Raw genomic sequence first — 5,739 nt, forward strand, 5'->3', positions numbered from 1 at the left:
GTTGCCGGAGCGGCCCAGAAAGCCCCCAAGGTCCCTGCCACAGGCTGTCCTCTTTGCTCCCACTAAACCTACAACCTCTGAGCACATTCCTTCCTGCTGCCTCATTGTCCCTGGGGTCCTAGACCGGGCCGTGGGGCCTGAGGGAGCCGATCAGAATAGTTCTGTGGTGTGTTCGGCAAGGAGCTTGGCCTGACCCCTTTCCTAGGGCCAGACCCTGGGACCCTTTCCCAATTTCCTGTCTCAGATATGCTGAGCAAGCGCAGGCCTTCCTCCTCGGTGGGGGCGGCTGGGCTCAGGCCAGCAACTGTCCAGAGCTGAGTCACCCCACGTCTTTCCTTCCTTAAGCCGTCCATCCTGCGGGGGCCTCAGATAGGAGCACCTCTTCCCAGCTTCTGGGAGCCATGGGATGGCGAGTTAAAGGAGCCTGTGCACAAAACCCACGAGCCCCCGCCCGCGGCCTTGGGGTCTCTCCCAGGCCGGTGACTCCCTTTCTAGTCTCCGAAAGAGCGGGTAATGGTTACTGCTTCCGAGCTGACTTTGCTGCATCTGCAGGACCGTGCTGGAACAAAGTCTGCTATCCAGAAGGCCAGCAGCCCCCTGACCCCCCGCCCCCCACTCCCGCTAAGCTGCCACCCACCAAGTGACAGGAAGCCACCCGCAGTACGTCCCCCTCTGGCACACGGCCTTCTCCGTGAGCGCTTCGTGCCTTGGGACTGACGAGGACGATTTAGACAGCAATGGCGATTCTACTTTGCACCAGGACTCTGCCTTTCTACGGAGCACGCGATGAGCCTCGTAGCCCTCGCGGGAGGTGGTTTGGGCTGCTTGATTCTCTGTCTGTCCCTTGTGTCAGTGAGGAGCATGCTAGGGAGCTGCCCACAGTCACACGGCCGCTGAGGAGGGGAGCTGGGGCTTCTGGTCGCCACCCCAGGGAGTTCCCCACAGTTCTGTGCACCAAGTGCTTTGGGTGGTCTTGCCAGAGCACAGGGAAAGGTACGGATGGTGACAACTATGAGTTCGTGACCCCGTGGAAGGGAAACTCCCCAACAGGGGGGCTGGATTGCTGATTAGTCTCTGGGTTTCTGCATCTCCTGCCTCCCGGCCTCCATACTGACTAGCACCGTGGATTCAGCCCAGCGGGACAGCAGCCCGCTCACCTTCCATGGGGGGCACAGCACACAGCCCTTGCCAAGTCTCCCCAGGACCCGTGCCTGCAGGACACTCCTGCTCGGCCCAGAGGTCCTCGGCTCTTGCTGGGCTCGAGACTCTGCAGCTGAGGCAGACTTGCCTCCTCTTGTCTGGTGCCAGGAAGCCCACTATTACTCAAGGAGGCCCTTGACACTTAGGCGTCTTCAGAGTGACACTGGGCTCATTTCGGTCTTCCTCTAAGCCCTGGTGCTTCCATGGTTACTTCTCCGAATCCTTATAATCTGCCCATTTGGGAAACTGAGACTCAGAGGTGAAGTCATTTGCCCAAGGTCATGTGAGGGAAACTGTCATTTCCAGGTTTCCCACCATCCTGTCTGCCCCATGTGTTTTTTCCTGCCAGCATCCCCCTTAAAAGAGGTGCCCAGGGGACCAGCAGATGGTGTAATGGTTACGTCGCTGGACTCCCGGATAGTCGACTGCAGTTCAAATCCCAGACCCAGCGTTTCAAACTCATGCAGGGCATATGTGTGTGCATGCTTAAAAGCCCAAGAGAATGCACTGTGGCATGGCCGTCCCCTCCGGGAGTGATGTTTCGCTTTCTGTCTCTCTGTCTTTCTCTGTCTCTCTGGTGAGCACATGCACCCTGTAGCAAAAATACCTCTTAAAAAAAAAAAAAGAAAGAAAGAAAAGAAAAGGAGGTGCCCAGAGCCCCCCCTCGTGCAGACCTGTGACCCGCCCTCACCCTTGCTGAGACACCAGCCTGCCTCCGGCTGTGTTCGGTTTCTGGAAGCAACATTGCAAACCGACACTCTCTGAGCTGCTGTCACTAGCAGCCCAGGATCCTCTGGGTTTGTTTCTTAGCGGCTATGAGGCCACTCACCCCCTTTCCTGTCCGTGTGCAGCCCCAGGCACTGGACTTGACATTCTTACCTGTGTGAGCCAACCCAGCCTCCTGAGCCAAAGGCTGCCGCTCCGTCCGGCTCTGAGTTCCTGCTGCGGGCTGGCTGCAGGCCAGGCTTCGGCAGTGACGCCAGCGTGGCCAGACTTCTGTGGAATTCGGTATCCCAGGAGGCTCTCGGTGACTGGCGACAGCTCCCGTGGTAGCCGAACCCCACAGGGAATAGGCCCTCAGCCCACAGCAGACAGTGAGCTGTGGGTGGAGCCAGAGCGTCTCAGCCTGGCAAGGGCCTGGCCTTGGGGACTCTCCTCCCCACCTCCCCTCAGCCTGAGAAGTCTTCGGTCCACAAGCTCTGGGGAGCCGGGGACAAGAGACGCTCCCTAGGCACCCTCAGAGGAGTCAAGGCCCATTCCCAGGCTCTGGCCGAAAGGACTGCCTCTGGGAACGCTCCTCCTGTGGCTTCGGGAAGGCATGTGGGGCTCAGGTCAGGCTTGGTGTCTCACGTGTATGTTTCTGTGGCGAGGAGAGCCGGGACAAGCTGTTCGGTATGGTCACCCCTGTGAGCTCATCCCGTGAGTCTAGAGTTCTACCACTAAAGCTTAATTCTATAAAGTTTTTAAATCTTTTTAAAGGTTTTTGCAATAGATGCATGTGCTTGCCAGAGAGAGACAGAGACAGAGACAGAGAGAGGGAAAGTGAGAAATCACTCCCCCAGTCAGGGTGGCCACACTGCAATCCCTTCTCCTCCATTCTCCTGGGATTTGGGGCACACATGCACACACACACACACACACACACACACACACACCTGCGTCATTTTCAAACTGCCAAGTCCAGGCCTCAGACCACAGTTGGTCATGCGGGAGTCCAACACCTCAACCACTACGCCACCTGCCGATCCCAATTCTTCTTCTTTTTTTTTTTTTGGAGAGGTTTTTGTTATAGGGCGTGTGCGCTCGCCAGACAGACAGAGAGAGACAGACAGAAAGCGAGAAATCACCCCCCAGGGGGAATGGCCATGCCGCAGTCCCTTCTCCTCCATTCTCCTCTCGGGATCTTGGGCACGCACGCACACGCGCCTGGCATGAGTTTAAGCCACCGGGTCTGGAATGCGAACCGCAGTCAACTACGTAGGAGTCCAGCGACATAGCCATTACGCTAACGGCTGGTCCCCCATCCCAATTCTATAAGAGTTTAAAAGTTCTTCCCAGAATCACAGGTTCTCAGGGTTGGAAGGACCTTAGTGATGATCTGATCTGTTGCATACTTAGGGAGGGACGTTCTCCACTGTATCCTTGTAGGTATTCTCTAGCCTCTCAAGATAGATAGCCTTTCCCACGAGTTTTCCTATAGAAAGTTCTATAAGAGAGCTGGCCCTGTGGGACCAGCAGTTAGTGTCATGGCTATGTCACTGGACTCCCACGTAGTCGACCGCAGTTCAAGTCCCGGACCCGGTGGCTTAAACTCATGCCGGGCGTGTGTGCATGCATGTCCAAGATCCCGAGAGGAGAATGGAGGAGAAGGGACTGCGGCATGGCCATTCCCCCTGGGGGGTGATTTCTCGCTTTCTGTCTGTCTGTCTCTCTCTGTCTGTCTGGCGAGCGCACGCGCCCTATAACAAAAACCTCTCCAAAAAAAAAAACTCTCAAGAAAAGAAAAAAGAGAGAGAGAGAGAGCTGGGCCTGGTGCCTTGAGCGTGTGATCCCAGCTACCCAGTAGCCTGAGGCAGGAGGATCACAACACGCACCACTCTCCCACCCACACACACACACACACGTACACAAGTGAAAAATAAAGAAAATGCTTTTTTCAAAGTGAAAGTTTGCCCACAGGCCCTGGTACTGTTCTTCTTGATTGACGGTCTTTCATAATTCCCTCTGAAAATACCAGTTCTCTGGAAGGAGGGCCTGGGGTGAGGCCTTGGGGGAGAGGCAGGAGCCGGCTCAGTGACTCCTTGAGCTCTGCGACTCTTGTCCCTACCTGAGTCTCTCCACTGGTCACTGAGAGGCTGCAGTGTGGATGGGGGCCTAGACTAGAGGATAAGGAGGGAGATTCCAGCCTGGGAAGAGCCAGTGTTTAGGACATAGGAGGTAAGAAGAGGGGAGGCAGGGAAGGTGGAGTCCAGTCATGCTGGAAGCACTCAGGGAGCTGGCAGAAGCGCAGCTGCCGGGACCGGGGACATGATGGCGGACCTCCTTCCAACTGTTACCTGGAACTCGACAGCACTCAGGAAGTGTGGGCTCTGAGTCGGTTAGAGGGGGTAAGTGCCACACTCAGGGAAGGGGCTTAGGAAGGTCCTGGGTAGCCACGGAGAAGTCAGATGGCAATCGGGAGACTATTCTAGAAATGCAAGAAATGTTCGTGTTGTTGGGGAAGTCATGACGCCTTTTCGCATAGAAAAATCCATCGTGACTTTCCCACTGACCAGCTCTCTAGGCCTGGCCAAGCTTGGTCATGACTCTTAGATGCCAAGAGGGAGTAACCACGCGATGGCTCACTCCGTGGCGTGGTCTTTGGCTGGCTTACTGGGGGGTCGTGATGTGCTCGGGCTCCAGCCAGCACTCTGCACCCCGGGAGAGCACTTGGAAAGGAAAGGAAGTGAAGGTGACCTCGCTGTGAATTGTGAGTGGATATTTCAACCCCCCCCCCACACCTATTACTACCCAAGTCCTCTCAGTAGAGCAGCCCGAGGTGAGTGCTATTATTAAAATACCTTGGGAAGGGGACCAGCAGTTGGCGTAATGGCTATGTCGCTGGACTCCCACGTAGTCAACCACAGTTCGAGTCCCGGACCTGGCAGCTTAAAACTCACATTGGGCATGTGCGCGTGCGTGCCCCAAATCCCACGAGTGGAGAAGAAGGGATTGCTGTGTGGCCATCCCCCCGGGAGGTGATTTCTCTCTTCCTGTCTCGATATGTCTTTCGGGTGAGCACACACACTCTATAACAAAAATCTCTCTAAAAATACAATAATAATAATAGCTTAGGAAGCATCAGCCTTCTACTTCCCCGAGAGCAGAGCTAGAAACAGACTACGGTGGGCAGAGGGGAGAGAGTGGCCAGAATCAGGTCCAGGGGGGAAAAGGGGAGCAGGGGCCGAAGCTGCGTGAATGAGAGAGTAGGGCTGGGGTATCCCACGGGGAGGGGATCCAAGAGGGAGCAGCCATGCCTTGGGAGCCCCCTGACCTCACCACTGGCACACTTGGCCGGCTTCAGGCTTCACAGACCACTCCCCCCGTGCCGAGTTCCGACTCCAAATACCTGCTGCCTTTAATACGAATGTCAGACGCACCCGCACCCGTCACATGCGTCTTTGCTCCTGGGGGGCGTAATCAGAATCCCAGCTGGGAGGACAGGAAGCGGGGGCGGGTGGAGGGCAGGTTGCTGGGTAAAAAGTGACCTCGCTGTTGGGAGGGAAGAGCAGCCTGGCCTTGAGCACGGTGACAAACAGGACCCTCTCGCTCCTTCCTTTCGGGAAAGGAGGGTTCTAGGAAACACACGACGACCCTCTCCTCCAAGCCCTCCCCGTGGGAGTTCCTGCCCAGCCCAGAGAGTAGGTCTGACCCCTGAGTCAGCCCCAGAAGGGACCCTTCCCAGCAGCGAACTCCAGATGAGAAGCCAAGCCCAGGCTTGTCCGCTGGCCTGGCCACACACACACACACACACACACACACACACAGACACACACACAC

General features: G+C 56.4%; 1 protein-coding gene across 1 annotated transcript in view; it reads left to right on the plus strand.

Annotated features, from left to right (window-relative positions):
* The window catches only part of SYN2 (synapsin II), a 74,683-nt gene that overhangs the window by 60,162 nt on the left and 8,782 nt on the right, over positions 1-5,739 (plus strand). The window lies entirely within an intron of this gene.

Source organism: Tupaia chinensis, unplaced genomic scaffold (assembly GCF_000334495.1).
Source record: "Tupaia chinensis unplaced genomic scaffold, TupChi_1.0 Scaffold000704_1, whole genome shotgun sequence".
In the NCBI taxonomy this organism is placed as follows: domain Eukaryota; kingdom Metazoa; phylum Chordata; class Mammalia; order Scandentia; family Tupaiidae; genus Tupaia; species Tupaia belangeri.